At 41.3% G+C, this 17,582-nt stretch overlaps 1 protein-coding gene across 3 annotated transcripts in view; it reads left to right on the forward strand.

Annotated features, from left to right (window-relative positions):
- The window catches only part of LOC139754143 (alanine--glyoxylate aminotransferase-like), a 189,697-nt gene that overhangs the window by 133,728 nt on the left and 38,387 nt on the right, over positions 1 to 17,582 (forward strand). Inside the window, exon 3 of one of the 3 annotated variants that reach the window (XM_071671279.1) lies at positions 6,591 to 6,684. The gene's annotated coding sequence lies outside the window, so the exon portion shown is untranslated. Of the gene's footprint in view, positions 1 to 6,590; positions 6,685 to 13,545; positions 13,837 to 17,582 lie in introns of those variants that run through there. The other 2 variants (XM_071671281.1, XM_071671280.1) reach the window with 2 other exon arrangements.

Genomic DNA, 17,582 nt, shown 5'->3' on the forward strand with positions numbered 1-17,582 from the left:
AATAATAGAAGGAAAACATGTTTAACTCACAAAAAGGATAAATCATGGAGCTTAGGAAAGTACATGCCAATGAATGGATATAGACTTGCAAGTTAGGGAATGAGCAGGCCACTGCGTTGCATGAACACCTTGTGGCCGTTGGCAATTCAGTGGTGTGCCCGTTGCGATGTCTTTCTTTCCCTACATCGCTAAGCTTTGGAACTCCTTACTTTCCTATGTTGTTTCCCGTAACGTCAATGGCTCGACGGTTTAATGAAGGCAGTTTCTTCACATCCTCCAGGATTCTTATAGAGTTTATCTTCTTTCCTGACCTACTTATACAGTTTATCTTCTTTCCTGACCTACTTATACAGTTTATCTTCTTTCCTGACCTACTTATACAGTTTATCTTCTTTCCTAACCTACTTATACAGTTTATCTTCTTTCTTAACCTACTTATACAGTCTATCTTCTTTCCGAACCTACTTATACAGTTTATCTTCTTTCCTAACCTACTTATACAGTTTATCTTCTTTCCTAACCTACTTATACAGTTTATCTTCTTTCCTAACCTACTTATAGTCTTGGCACTTTCGTGTCAGGTATAGTTGATTGAGGCAGAGGCCGGTGTATCTTTGGGACGTTAATTGTCTTGATCAGTTGGTGTCAACATTTGGTCAGCCGAGGGGTAGACATCAGGTTGGCTCCCGGCCAGTTTCTGCGCTTTCCAGTAGTAGAGTTGAAGACGAAGGTAATCTCAGTGTGGCAGACCCAGTGACAAAATCATTGCTCTGAAGAATTCTCAGTTTTATAAGTAGAATGAAAAATACCAACTTCAGAACAATCATTCTCCACCCGAAGGTGTATGTGTGCGTGTGTGTGGAAAGCCTGTGGAATCTCTACTTACTGAAGTGGAGAGTTTGTGGAACTAATTGATGCATCAGTGGTTGTAACTGAGGTATTCCAGATGGATATCTAAATTCGAGAAATTTAGGATCTACAGTGCTTCATTTGAGACCAGGCCTCGATGAGGACATTTGTCTGGACCAGAGACCTCAGCATAAGTTCATATTATTGTCTTACCTGATCAGGTCAGGCATCATCCACCAGCAGCACACACAGCTGCAAAAGGATTGAATCCATTTTCATTACAACGATCAAGACCTTGACGTGGATTTGGCCATCTCGCACTGATACCGGATACCTTATAGATGTCGTCGCGTCGTATTTTGTTTTTTGCCTGTATTTCATCATTACAAGCGGCATCACCCGCACATGAACACTCGAGACACAGAGAGTTTCGGTTCCTCAGAATAATCTGAGCATTTCTGTAAAGAAGATGGGATCACTCTTGGTGCGGCGAAGTCTCCATGAATATCTCATTCTCGTAACTGGGCAACGGAGTTCCCTCACCACGGTACCGGGGGGTAGTCGACTGTGAGGTATTTGCCTCGAGCGATAGTAGGTAGGTAGGCAGGTATGCTGGACACCCAATTAGGGATGAGGTCGCTGTGAGTGCGGGAATTAACACCTCGAGCGCGCCCGAAGCATTATCTCTATTAGCGCCTTAATCTCTTGAGAATGGCGGTACGACACCTTGAGCACGGGGGGTTAGGTATGACCCTTGGGCACGACGGTACGACCCTAAGGATCACGCCTCTGACTTGAGCCTTTAAGGGTCGGGTCAGATGCCACGCCGTTGCTCAAGGATCCTACCATCGTGATCAAGGATACTACCATCGTTCTCAAAGATCACATCCTAATGTTTAAGGATCATACCGCCGTGCCCAAGGATCATATCGTCGTGATCAAGGATGACACCATCATGCTCAAGGATCACATTATAATGTTTAAGGATCATACCGCCGTGCTTAAGTATCATAGCATCATGCTCGAGGATCATACCGTCGTATACTCAAGGATCATATCATCATGCTTAAGGATCGTCTGCACCAAGTGCCCAGTGGCTCACGCTTCTTAAAGCTGTTATCAGTGGGATCTTAACTGTACTATTTCACAGTCCATAACCAATGAGTCCCAAACACTGACTGTGAGACCACGACTGCACCACAACACACACTCCTGCAACACCACATTGCAACATCAACACTGTGTTGAAGGCAAGAGATGTAGAGTAATCTGGATGGATGACTTGGTAGTTAGCAAGTTGGGCGATAAGATAATCCATCAGATTTTTGTGTCAAATAGCTGATCATTGTGCTCTCAAGCACTTAGTGTGTTGTGTTATCAACTGCCCTAACCTGACCACGCTTAGGATAACGTTGGGGAGAGGAGGTAGTGCGAAGCTCTAGATGATTCACACACTACCTCCCCAACACCACACGCTGCCAACCTTCTACCACACACCACTCCACACCAGTGACCACCAAACTCCGTTTAAACACAGTGCCAAATAAGTTAGCCACAGCCAGACGACGACAAGAGACCACCACCCACTCCTCATATCATTCATCACGTACCCCTTTATTCTCACATCATTTGATTACAGCCACGGACCACCTATCCGCTACCACACGCAATCTTAACTCGTGATTAACATGTATCTTTCCAGGACCAGACACCAACCAGCTACAGTTTCTTGCCACCTACTATACACTACCTTCCCCTCTGCATCATTATACTTATTTTCCCCAAAGACTTTGCACCTGTTACCTTGCAAACAGACACCTGCTGCCACAAACGACTGTCTTTAATGCCTGAAACTGCCACCTTACCAATACCATACACTGCGCGATCTCACACATCACCTGCCCACTACCATACGCTACGCGACCTCACACATCACCTGCCCACTACCATACACCACCTACCACAGTTTACTTTTCATCTACCATAACTGCACCCAACTACTGCCCTGCACCACAACGTCAACATACTACCACGCAACTTTTCACCGTAAACACTCATTGCCACAGATCATCCACAGTCTATCACACACCTACACGTAACCACCAACACCACCTTACCATCTGACCCTACCATACACCACCTGATAAACCACCCGCGCTCAACCCTCCACCTGAAGACAGGACCAGTCCACCACCTGCTCCCCACACCTGCATGGGACTCGACAGGTGTGTAAAATCCTTCTTGGCTTCTTGATGGCCACCTCCACCCTTGGCTTTGTTACCAACATTTTTTTTATTCTTCGTATTTCCATCATGTGTGGGGAGAAACGACCCCAAGTGACCTTCCGGCCAGTGTCTCTCCCACCTCTCTCTCTCCCTCTCCCACAACACTGACCAGGCCAGGTGCAACAAGGCCGTGGCGCTCCTCTTGGTTATCTTCTGAGTCGCGTGGGAGTTAAAGGTATTGTGTGGGCCAGGGGAGGCACCAGGTGCTGGGTGGCTTTGTGGAAGGTGTGAAGGCCAGGGCGGTCAGGTGTTGCTATTGTCCCAGGTGTGAGGTTGTGCATGTGTAGGTAGTCTGTTTTACCGACACGAAGATTTCTTCCAGAACTTGCTTGTGTTTTAAACCCTCCTGCCGAAAACGCAGTAAGACGGATCAAACGGACGAGGAGCGGTACGGCTTCTGTCTCTGTCCAACGAAATCAGCGATGGAAAAAAAAAAAAAAAAAAAGAAATCCTGCATATCGTTCAGATCTTAGCCACGCCCTCTCAAAAATATGTGGGGGTAGAAAAAAATAAACAAAAAAGGAAGTTTGCTTTCGTAAGACAATGTAAAAGTTACTTTATTGTCTCCGTCACAACAATAGAGCTATAGCTAAGGCCTTCATATGAACCTGCCTGGCTAGCTGTGTTAAATCACATCCGTCTCATAATTCTGTAATTTCTTTCGACAGGTATGATAGCAGCCTACGCGTCACTGGATGTACTAATTTGGAACTAATTTCCGAAAAGTAATAAAAAAAAAAGAGAATAATCTTCCGATACGATAATCTAAATTTCAGTTACATATCGTCGCGATGCAGGTGTGGGTCATTAGCCATCATCACCGAACGTCTTCCAACCCCGCCCACTTTGACCTGGTTTGACCTGTGAACTCGTGACGTCACAAGGCGCCAAGCAGTCTGTCCGGGAGACTCCCCAGAGAATACCACCCTCGCCTTGAGGTCCAGGACAACACATGGGGGTTACTTCGTGATGAAATAGAGAAAGGCGTTGGATCCCATGCTTAGGGAAAGAATAGACGTAAGGATAGTATACTGTGGCTAGAGTGAGGCTAGGATACTAAAGCGGATGGGGGATGATGAGAGATGGGGATAAACTCCAGTATTGTATTGAGATGGTAATATATTGTGTAGATTGAGGATACGAGATGATCAATAATTGTATTATTTATTTTCATTATTCATTAACGGGGTCTTTAAAAGCTGGAAATAATGTGAAAAGAGTATTATTAAGTTACTTTAGCCTTCAGATATGAATCCAGATGAAAAAGGTGTTTTAGTCATGGACACCACACACACACACACACACACACACACACACACACATTACCATCAATAGGGTCCTTGAGAACAGACTTTCTTAAAAACTAGAAAATTTGGATTGGCAATTCAAAATCCTACATGAGAGGCTTTCCCGACACAGCTAGTTTTGAACATACTTATTGTTGGAGAAAGTTCCCAACATTTTAAGAGCATTTAGGTTACTGCATCGTACACACACCAGCTAAGTTCATACGCCGTAGATCACTGTAGTTACTAAGTAGACTAAGAATTGATTGTATAGTCACAATACTCGAACAAACATGTCAGGTGCAACAGTAGAACATTGAATAGTATGCTGCTGAGTTCGAATTTAAACATCTTACACCATACACCTCAAAATCCCGGAGTTACTGTATAACAGTATGATAGTACACTTGTCAGTATATTTTCGCACAAGGAGTTAGCGGGCCTGGCCAACCACACACCGAGATTTGCGAATGGTGGCGAGGATATTGTTGATGGAACCTGTTCGGGGGGGCACGAGATCCACTAAACGACTCAGGATGGAAAAAGAGTGCAGTTCCTCTGGATTTCCTCGCATGTTTGGCATAGGACACATGATAAGATGATGAAATAGCAAAAGTTTATGCCCTAAAAGGATTTGATTTACTATATATAGCCCGGATATGCCTACGAGTTGCCTGAAAACAATCTTTCGGTAAGAATTTGAACCACAACTTTTGGGCCCATGGACCGAATTCGACAGGAGCAAATCCATATCCCATTGCGATATGCTAGAACCATATTTATATGGTTTAGCTACCACGACCTGTAGTCAAGAGCTTGAGTTATTTTGGAGACGAGGCCTTATGTGAAGGGACTCTGGCTTGGCGGCCAGTTATATTAAGGTGGCTAACCCTTTATTTTCATTGTTTTAGCTTGATGTTGGCGTTGCCAGACCCTTACTAGGCTACAGACACTTGTGAGGTCTTTGCCACTCCTGATACTTGAGTAATCCAAATGTAAACTTTGCCAGAAATATTACTCTAACACCTAGCAACGTTATGTACATGACTGTAGTAGAATTAATGAATTCGGAGAATATTCCCACTGCGCATCGTAAGATACCGTACATATTTGATTGCCATCCTTGACAGTGTTCTACTTACGATACTTGAAAAGTATCCTAACATTGCCTGTTATAAACTTCACTTATTTCATGTCTTGATACATATATCCAGTGATTGTTGCTTAACCTTTGTGAGTAGTGTTCACTCTGTAAACAGTTGAATAATTCATTCAATCTAGTCCAATCTTTGTAAACATTTATCCTATGTTATTTGTAATACAATTCAGACATTGACACCCATTTCCTGGACGTTTTATGCATTCTGTCCTCTTTTGTGCCACCACCCACAAAATAGGTAGGAGTGCACAATGAATTTTCTACGTTGAGGCAAAAACAGAATTGAATTATCTACGTTGAGGCAAAAACAAAATATTAAGGAGTCGAGTTGGGGAGCCTATATGCAGTCTAACCCAGCAACCCAACTTACAGGCTTCCGCAAGCGGCTGCGGACGGGTTTCAGGGAGATCTATGAATCAGACTTTGTATATAGGAAGCTGCCATCCCATGCCAGTATGTGCATGTTTAACGAGAACACAAAGAATTTACTACATTTTATTATGGGAGACTCATGTAGCCGAGAAACTCTGGAAAATTGATAGCAGTATGAAATTGTAGCAGAGCACAGAGCATGTGTGCTGGTGGGAGAAGCCAGGTTTACCAGAGATGCATCCAAAACTGCAGAACTAATGACTGACAGCATATGAGATTGCATGTATTGTACCCAATATTCCTGCATATGCATTGATATTGTGAAGTTGTACGTAAGGAAAGGATGTATGATAATGTGACTCGTTACTGTGTAACTCGAAGTGAGCTGGTCGACAAAACTTCGTATTAAAGCGAAGTCCTCACCATATTTCTTCAAACTGTGTTATAGTTAAACAAAACTACATTTTACCATCATGATATCGCCGGAATCATGCCTAGCTTATTATTTTCATTCTATTATCGGTATGTAAGTCATTCTGCACACCTCATAGTTTTCTACGGAGACTGTTAGAAATCTTGGCATGTGTTTACCCATCTACTGTTGATACATTACTAATCTTCATACGCCATCTGTTGCAGGTCGCCGCCAACCTGGAAGAGAAATGGTCGCCTGGAGTCTGTTGCCAGTCGTCTGATTAAAAAGAATCCTGCGTTCGATAAACGACCAGCCATGGTAAGCTATATCTGCCCACACTTGTATTTTCACAATCATGTGGTAATTTCAATATTCTAAGCCTCTCTCCATCCGCCTAGAACTCTAAGTATGATTTTATTTAGATTGCATTCATACATTCTGGCAAAGATGATGTACTAGCTGCAGCTTACGCAGTAGTAATGCATTTGTGATACTCAATTGAAACGCACTCTTGAAGTAATTGCAACATACGACAAGGGACAACGTTAGCTCTTGGTTTGGTTTGGTTATGTAGACTTTTGATCCATGGAATGCCAAGAGTCATTAAGGCCGTCATTTGTCATGTCATAACCTCCAAATGGAAAAGTGTGAATATATGACTTAAAGATTTTCAAGATGATACTACGACCGTTTACATTCCCATTAAGCATACACCCCTTGTATACAACGTTAGCTTAGGTTAGGAGTGTGTTTATTGGTGGGCAGTCGCTGGCGCGATCTGAACCGACCAATCATCGTTTTTTGTTCAAGGAAGAGAACGTAACTCGCCATTTTTATGGTGGACTGAGTGAATATTTGTAGACAACTGAAACCCAAAAATTCATTTGTTATATAAGTAAATGAATACTTATTTCTTTTCTAAAAAGCCATAGATGAATGGCACAGTAATTAATCACAATATTACTTGTGAAGTTATCATTAGTAAGTAGCATCTGCACGGTAATCATTTGGAAGTCTTCTCAGGTGGGGGAGCTTCGATGACATGATTTTCCAATTAGTGTGTGCACCTTAGGAGTTACAGCGTTAGTTAGAGTGACAAGGGAAAGGCGAGAGGTTATTCGTTTTCTCACTTTGGAAGAAAAGCGAGTGAGGGATGACCTGATCACAGCCTTGAAGTTTTTTTTTTTTCATTTTTTAAACATCGATCATGTAGGTAATGATCGATAACGTAGGCAGTGAACAGTACTTCGAGAGATGTAGGGAAGAAGTAACATGAAATCAAGCAAGAAACTTGTTTTTAAAAAGATATAAATAATTATTTCTGTATTATGATAGTGGTAGATGAATGGTTTAGAATGATATATAGTAAATGCAGACAGCATACTTAGATTTAAGTTGTAAGAGGAAAGAATTTTCAAAACATGGGTCCCCACGAGCTGAAAACTCCCTCACGTTCGATACAAAAAGGCAATCACACACACACACACACACACACACACACACACACACACACACACCATCCCAAGCCAGGTACTCATTTATTAACCAGGCCCAAGGGTCGGATGACCCTCTGTATGGGTGATCATTAACCAGGCCCAAGGGTAGGATGACCCTCTGTATGTGTGATCGTTAACCAGGCCCAAGGGTAGGATGACCCTCTGTATGTGTGATTGTTAACCAGGCCTAAGGGTAGGATGACCCTCTGTATGTGTGATTGTTAACCAGGCCCAAGGGTAGGATGACCCTCTGTATGTGTGATTGTTAACCAGGCCCAAGGGTAGGATGACCCTCTGTATGGGTGATCATTAACCAGGCCCAAGGGTAGGATGACCCTCTGTATGGGTGATCATTAACCAGGCCCAAGGGTAGGATGACTCTCTGTATGTGTGATTATTATTCTATTATTTGAGATTGTTGTTCTCTTGTTACAGGGAGAGAGTTTTACACTCGAGATACCTCGTTCCGTTGAGGTCTCGCTGACAGTGTTGTTATATTGGAAGACAACATTAAAAGCACTTTTTTTTTTTAGCACCTATTTTAGCATGTTGCTTTTGAACTATTACCATCGGGCTGGATCTCAATAGCAGCACATCCGTCCCTCCTATTGCCCGAACTGAGAGGCTATCAGGGTAAATGCAGTAGGCTATGTTAAATTCAGTCTGAAGTTTATCTGTTTAAGAGCACTGAATCAGGCTAAGTGTTGAAGGTTAAGACTTTAATCAATTAGTTTCCTAGCTGATTAATCAATATGGGGATGTCAGACATATTTATAGGCAAGGAAGGCGAAAAATGTTGCTACTACCAAATTTTAGATAAATTACGTATGCCATGCATTGTCATGCCGTTGGCAGTTATATGGATCCATTTCGATTCACTTGTCCTACGTTATGCATGTTTTAACATTTCTGTAAATGCGACAGTATCTGAATCACCAGGCAGAAGTGTCAACGCTAATCATAAGATGGTTTTCAAGTATACTGTCCTCAATGCTGGGTATACGAAGTTCTTTCTGCATGCTGGAGTGAGTACTTTAGTGGCCTTCCGGAAGCCAAGAATGATTTACGAAACTTCGTTTTGAATACGTTCTTCAAGTCTGTTAATATCCTAGCTGTTATGTTGGACTCTAGTAGAGCTGGTGCGTGGGAACTAGAGTGAGTACTTTAGTGGTCTTCCGAAAGCCAAGAATGATTTACGAAACTTCGTATTGAATACGTTCTTCAAGTCTGTTAATATCCTAGCTGTTATGTTGGACTAGAGCTGGTGCGCGGGAATCTGTTTGAAACCTGAAATATAAGCCTGGTGCATTATTTTAACATTGCTGATATTTGCACCATAACTGGGATTGTACCCTACACCCCTTAAGAGCTCTGAGTCTGTAGAATTGTGTGAAAATGTCGATTTAGTCTTTTACGCACCACCTGCAATACGTGGGACTGATATACCATTGTATTTAAGGGAGGAGACAGAATCAGTTGCTTTGTCCGTCTGTTTCCAGTTTAGATGGTTCTCTCTGGGCCGTTAACTTTCGATACACATGAATAAGGAAGCAGCTTAATTGTAAAATTCCGTAGACTCCAGGGTTTCATCGCTTTCCAGGCGCTGAATTTTTCGATCCACAGCATCTCGTCGTGCAGAAGGAGAGGCTACATAAGAGTTCGCAAGGAGTGAAAGTTGTGAATATGTGCGTGACGGGTGGGGGATCTAAGGGTTTAAGTCGATAAAGAAAGCAAGACAATAGCGGGAGGATTTTGATAATGGTGCCAACGTACGATCCCTTTCTTCAGCTCTTCCTTCATCTCGAGCTTCTTTTTGATTAGTTGACTAGTTACTGTTGTGACCTTCCAGGTCTTTAATGTCTCATCTATGCATTTTCAGCCAGATGGCTGCCTTAATTCAATAAACCGTTCATTATTATTATCATCATTATTATTATCATTATTGTTATCATTATTATCATTATTATTATTATTGTTGTTGTTGTTGTTGTTGTTATCAATATGATTATTATTATTATTATTATTATCATTATTATTATTATTATTATTATTATTATTATTATTATTATTATTATCATCATCATTATTATTATCATTATACACACACACACACACACACACACACACACACACACACACACACACACCAGCCTAAGGCAGGTACCATTTGAATATTCAAATGCTTTTTTTTTTTCTTTTACATTTATTGCTTTGTTCAACTTAACAATTATTTTACCAGATCCAGTTACATCTACTCGTCTCTCCCAACTCTTCCTCTGTCCATTTTTCCTGTTACGTTTTACTGGACGGCATTTGTTGATATCTGTGTTGATGAGATTGTGGTTCATGATGCTGTTCCTACCTGCGGTAGAGTAGTCTGTCTTCCCCTGTTGGGCTGAGACGGGTGGCGCCCGTCTCGTGGCAACAAGCTGGTGCATCCCCTCCGGCACGACCTTGTAACTCACCCGTCCCTCAGACGACCTGTATGACCCTACGACCACCCTAGGGCACGACCTTGTAACTCACCCGTCCCTCAGACTACCTGTGTGACCAAACGACCCCTCCGACCCGACCTGGTAACTCACCCGTCCCTCAGACTACCTATGTGACCTAACGACCCCTCCGACACGACCTTGTAACTCACCTGCCCCTCAGACGACCTGTATGACCTTACGACCCCCTCCGGCACGACTTTGTAACTCACCCTTCGTCAGTAATAATACTACAAAGAATATCTTAATCAGGAATTCCAGAAAATTCTGGATGCATCTATAAAGTGCCATGTGGAAATTGTGATAAATTTTATGTTGGGCAGAATGGTAAGGATCTTTCTGTTAGACTTAAGCAACATAAATATAGTATAAGAACGGGACAAGAATCAAATGCCACGTTTAATCACGTTAAAAACTATGATCACTGTATTGACTGGAGTAATGCCATCTCAGTTATTAGCTCTAACTCTATTACGACGAGAAATATCATTGAATCTTCTATTATCAAATACACAAAGAATTATAATCTTAATATTAGTGATGGTCTATACAAATTAGATAACTTTATTGTTGATGAAATTTGTAAAATGATAAGTTTATGAACGCTTGTTGTCTGTCTTGGACAATCGCATGTTTACTAAATGGCGTCCTAGCTTCGTTTCTTCGATGTATATCAACTGACTGTTATATTTCTCTCTTGTGTCTCCCTTGATGATGTGATTATTACACGAAAGTGCACTTGGGAATTTTTCGTGTTTCATTTTCCCCGTGGACTCATAGGAATATATATATATATATATATATATATATATATATATATATATATATATATATATCCCTGGGGATAGGGGAGAAAGAATACTTCCCACGTATTCCCTGCGTGTCGTAGAAGGCGACTAAAAGGGGAGGGAGCGGGTGGCTGGAAATCCTCCCCTTTCTTGTTTTTTTTTTTAATTTTCCAAAAGAAGGAACAGAGAAGGGGGTCAGGTGAGGATATTCCCTCTAAGGCCCAGTTCTCTGTTCTTAACGCTACCTCGCTAACGCGGGAAATGGCAAATAGTATGAAAAAAAAAAAAATATATATATATATATATATATATATATATATATATATATATATATATATATATATATATATATATATATATCACTGTAGGTCACTTGCGTGCGATCTAGTATTTGCTTATAACCAAGAGGAAATATGAATCACGATAAATACCACGTGCTCTTTCTTTTGATTAATACATCGTCAGTGGAGATGAGAGATGTATTAATCGCACCCAAGTTGATGTATTCACTCATCGTGTCTCAAACCATCACGATTCTGTCAAAATTTATACTTTTATTTCCATGTTTCGTATGGCCTTAAGAATTTGCGATCCTTAATTCTTAAATGAAACAATCGATTATACTTATGATATTGCAAGGAAAACTCAGTTACTCTGAGTGGGGGTTGCTGACAAATGCATACAGAATGCGAGGAAGACCTACTAATTTGATGAGAAGGAAGACAAATTCAACAACAAATGTATATATATTAGTTCTACCTAACATGAGGAATTTACACCTCTTACAAGTATTTTGAAACGTAACATTTAAGCCGTTTTCAAATAGTCAAACCACCATATGGCATTCCTTGATAAAGAACATTCCATCATTTAATGAAACATCAGGTGTTCTACTTTGTTCCTTGTAGAGTCTATAATGAGATGTATTTTGGCACAGCGGATTAATCTTTAAAGGAAGGGGATTTAACAGCTTGAATATTTTGGCACAGCGGATTAATCTTTAAAGGAGGGGGATTTGATAGCTTGAATATTTTGTAAGGATAGCCTCTGAATCGAACGCAGAGTTCAAATATATAAAAGATTATTCATATCCTAGAAATCAAATATAAATCATTCATATCCGATAAATCATCTATAACTCATTCATATCTGATAAATCATCTATAAATTATTCATATCTGATAAATCATCTATAAATCATTCATATGTGATAAATCATTTATAAATCATTCATATCTGATAAATCATCTATAAATTATTCATATCTGATAAATCATCTATAAATTATTCATATCTGATAAATCATCTATAAATCATTCATATGTGATAAATCATTTATAAATCATTCATATCTGATAAATCATCTATAAATTATTCATATCTGATAAATCATCTATAAATCATTCATATGTGATAAATCATTTATAAATTATTCATATCTGATAAATCATCTATAAATCATTCATATGTGATAAATCATTTATAAATCATTCATATCTGATAAATCATCTATAAATTACTCATATCTGATAAATCATCTATAAATCATTCATATGTGATAAATCATTTATAAATTATTCATATCTGATAAACTGGGGAAGTCAAAAATTGTTGACCTTTGTGTGTCACTTATACAAAGGCTTATTGCTGAAGCCTCTCTTATCAGAGTTAACAGCACCATAGATATGAATGAAGACATTTATAAACTAGATACTATCTTAATGAAATCTCTGGTGAAATGTGGTAAAATTAAGAAAACGGTTGCTGACCTGACGTCCTTTGCCAGGTAGAGGGACGGGTTACTTTACTATTCTGGTCAACCTTTCCATGTCTCTCAGGTCAACTGTTCCCTGTTTCCTCAGCTGTGGTGAAGTCCGGTTTAGTCTATATTAATGATGACTCTGTATTCTTGAAAATGGCTCGAATTACAGTCGAAAACTCGGAGCTTCAGAGTTTATGTTTTTCAGAGACTTTACTTATATATATATATATATATATATATATATATATATATATATATATATATATATATATATATATATGTATATATCTTTTTCTTTTTTTCAAACTATTCGCCATTTCCCGCATTAGCGAGGTAGCGTTAAGAACAGAGGACTGGGCCTTGAGGGAATACCCTCACCTGGCCCAATTCTCTGTTCCTTGTTTCTTGTATCTCCCGTGATGATGTGATTAGTACACGAAAGTGCACTTGGGAACTTACCGTGTTTCATTTTCCCCGTGGACTCATAGGAATATATATATATATATATATATATATATATATATATATATATATATATATATATATATATATATATATATATATATGCGATTTAACTGCACAAGGCGTAAATAGGCGTAATAGATGTTAGATCATGGTGTTTACAAGAACACTACTTCTTCAGTGTCGGGCGTACGATCACAGTGCCAACAGTTGGGGGGTGCCGAGGGTGGGTGCCTGCCTCTTATAAAGTTCGACATTCATCGCTCCGTCTCATATCTCTCTCGTAATCGCTTCCCATGAGAGTGAACGTATCCTCCGTTTAGGGTTAGACTCCCGAAGAATTAACGGTAGAGATACGAACGTACAACACCCTCCCGAGAATTCGGTGTGTAGTTCCGTGGACGTGAACAAATTGGACGGCGTCGTGTGCAACAACGAGCTCTTAAAAAGTTAGCTCCAACCCGCCGCAGGTAAGCCATATTGCAGGCCACCGTAGTCTACGGTACAGACTAGCGTTCATGTTACGAAATATGTTATTCTCGAGTTCAAAATCGCTGGCGAGGAGGAGCGAGACCGACGATATCAGTGTGGGAGAGAGGAGGAGTGTTGGTGGACCTTGGTAACAGCTTCATTGAAATTAATTTAGTTGTTTATTTATATATCCAATCTTCTGGATGATTCCCGGAGTTTATGCCGTAATTTTTGTGTCACATATCCAATTTTGTATGGTATTTCTATTGACGTATCATCGTTCTGCCCATCGCAAACATTATCTGGACGCAAAATATGTTAGGGTAAAAGTCGAGTAATTCGTAGCCTAGGCCACTTGGAGTGTGGCGTGACCTTGGCATCCAGTGAGTTGTGTGTGTTAGGATAATCTTTTTTTTTTTTTCCGTAGAAGTACCAACTCGTTTGGTCTCCAAGTCATGCCAGACCACACCAGTCCACTGTTACTGTATTTGATTCACTATCACACTCAACACGCTTCATTGACGTTATTTTACAAGGATTCAAATGTTCGGAGGTAGGGAAGTTGATTCCACTTATACAGTTTATATACTTTTTTGTGTGTGCAGAAGCCACAGAGTTGTGAGCTAACGAATTGCTTTACTTTTGCCAGTATTCATTTTACCACGGCTTATATAGCCCCATCCCGGCCTCTGTGCCACAGACAATCCCACCAGGGTGTGAGGTAGGTGTTTTATCTAGATGGGTCATTTCTTAGTTTTCCATTGCTTATTTCTGCTGACGTTCTCACCTTACCATTACTACTACTACTACTATTACTACTACTACTACTACACACTTTTTTTTGTTAGATGAGACGGCACAGGCAGCTAAGGCCCCAGTGAAGGCCAGCCCATTAATAAATATATATATATATATATATATATATATATATATATATATATATATATATATATATATATATATATATATATATATATATTCCTATGAGTCCATAGGGAAAATGAAACACGATAAGTTCCCAAGTGCACTTTCGTGTAATAATCACATCATCAGGTGAGACGCAAGAGAGAAATATGTCAGTTGATATACATCGAGGAGACGAAGCTAGGACGCCATTTGGTGAACATGCGATTGTCCAAGACAGATTGTCTGTGTGTGTGTGTGTGTGTGTGTGTGTTATTACACATTCGTGTTATGGTAAGGGAGCTTTACATTCATGGAGTCTGACCTCTTATCCTTTGTATTTTCGTCATATAGGTCTTTATTTTCATAGTGGGACTCGCCTGTCCCTCCTCGTGCGGCAAAGATTGTTTTACACGTCTAGAAATATGCTGCTAAAAACCTGCTTTCGCACTTCCCTCCGTACGCATCTCTTACCTAACTACCTCATAGTTTGGACTTTATCAACTTTAAAAAAAACAACAAAAAAACTGCTGTGCTGTGAACTCTTAAAATTCTATACATATAGTTCTCATTTTCTTAAACATATCACACTGTTCACTGTGTTCAGTACTTGAAGGTAATAGTTCTGATATTGACCGAGATGTGTACTTTGCTCTCTTCACGACCCCCTTCTCCTCTGACGCTGTGGTGCCAAGATCGGCATGATGTCAAATGGGTCTCCTTCACAACACGGCTCTTGCAATCTCTGTTTCCCTCGGTGTGTTCCTCATCGTCAGGTCTGTTGAAATTCTTTCACATCCGCATGACTTTATTTTTTTTGCCATATATCGAACCATAGCAGCATCTTGTCTAAGGGTCTTTTTCAGTCAAGTACGCGTTATTAAGCTTTCCTTAACTATAGTATCAGTAGGAAACATAGGTAGACATGAATCTGCCTCGCTTGGCAGATGAGTAGTAGCGATATCTCTGAGGGACGCCACTCATCGCCCTCACCCAGACTAGGAACGCTACCCTGACGCGTTATTTGGGTAGGCCCTACCTTGGGCGGGTTTGTGTTGTCATCTCTCGCTTGACGGGGGGTCATAATCGAGTGCCCTCTGGCAGTTCAAGAACGTACGATCCACCCATCAGTCCCTTTTTCAGCGGGATGTTACTTACTCTCGCATCGAAGTCCTTCGTCACGCAAGATCTTTCTCTCTGAATCCATCTTGTGCCCTACTTAGGTACCTGGTGTTGGTCCAATACTCCTCCACCTTTCCTCTCTTTATGTGCTCTACTTTCTGCCAGGCCATGCTCGTTCTTGATACCAGTCTAGAGTTCAGGGCTACTCACCTGTATTTGTTACTTTCATTCTGACACTGCGTTGTCTCTCTCCCCCCATTACGATGAAGCATTGCCCTCGCTTATGGAAGCTCTGAAATCACATCGCCAGTGGTTTTACAAGGGTGTGTCCGGGAACTCTGAGTAAACACTGTAGGATGCCAAGTGATCCTTTCTTCTACTGGATATATTGTCCGTATACTCTAATGCATCGTCCCCTTCCCTGGCTGGTATTAAAAGTCATCCCGTGTTAACAAACTCTTGAACTGCACCAGTCTCCTCCTCACGTACTTCCTTAATCGATTTAACAAATCTTCTCTGTAGCTCCTTTATCAAATAATTTGGGTCATTTTACTCTCGATTGCTTCCTACTAGATTTATGAAATAGTTTTAGTGTTATTTTAGCTTGTCAGGTATGTGCTTTTCATGCCTCACTTGTTCCCTTTTTTTTTTTTATCTTCAGTAGTCAGTTTTTGCCTCTCTCTCTCTCTCTCTCTCTCTCTCTCTCTCTCTCTCTCTCTCTCTCTCTCTCTCTCTCTCTCTCTCTCTCTCTCTCTTTCAATGATCGGGACCACAGCGGGAAATTTGAAAATCAAGCAGACTTACCCATCACATAACGTGAGGAAAACACTCTCCCCCCGTCGCTGGACCCTATTTTCTTCCTCCTTTGAATTAGCCTTAGAAGACGCGTTTTGCCCCAGAATTGTGCGCTTCATCGTCCCCACCGAGAGCAGCCATCCAACCACTGTACTTTGTCCCCTCTTTAACCTTCCCAGAAACTCTGAGATTCGCACGTCCCTGTTGGCGTTCCGCTTCCAATTACACCGACACGAACTCTGGTTCATTCCCCAGCATTGCCTTGTCCAGTTGAGATATTCAGCGGCAATTGCAGCTCGTGTCTGGTGATAATCCTGGGTGGTGTGGTGTGCAAGCCCTGGGTTTCGTGCTCTGCATCCCAGTGTGCTACCAGGTTTGCTAGGAGCTTCAGTTCCCCCTCCCCTAAGGTCTGGTGGGGTCTCGCCACCATGCCGTCAGACGAGGGTTCTTGGATTGGTCCTCCATGTCATTCAGATACCGTTACCCGGCAACACACCTGGAAATCTGCACAGACACAGTTTCGGCCCTGGTCCGAGCGTATCTCGGTAGGTAGACCATAACGGGTGGAAAAAACTGGTCCATTTCTGCAGTGCCCTCGTGTGGTCAGGTTGGCATAGGCCCAACAGCCACATGGTGAGGCAGGCAGTCCATGGTTACATACTCCACGTTCCCGGCCTCGAAGACTGGCACTGGTCCCGGTTTGTGTGCGGCTACTTTCCTCGTGGGTGTTTCAACTTGACAAGACTGCAAGGGTAGCGTGTGTCATCGTCCTTGGTCCCCTCACTGGTATATGCATCAGACGACCTACACCACAAGCGTGATCCATCCGACCCCAATAGTGCTGACGGAGTGTTTTCCGCCCCAAGAGAGTGACGGGTGGAAGCGCTTATACGCAACTCTCAAGATGGCATCCATCAACTTCGTC

The sequence above is a fragment of the Panulirus ornatus genome, chromosome 16 (assembly GCF_036320965.1).
Source record: "Panulirus ornatus isolate Po-2019 chromosome 16, ASM3632096v1, whole genome shotgun sequence".
NCBI lineage: Eukaryota > Metazoa > Arthropoda > Malacostraca > Decapoda > Palinuridae > Panulirus > Panulirus ornatus.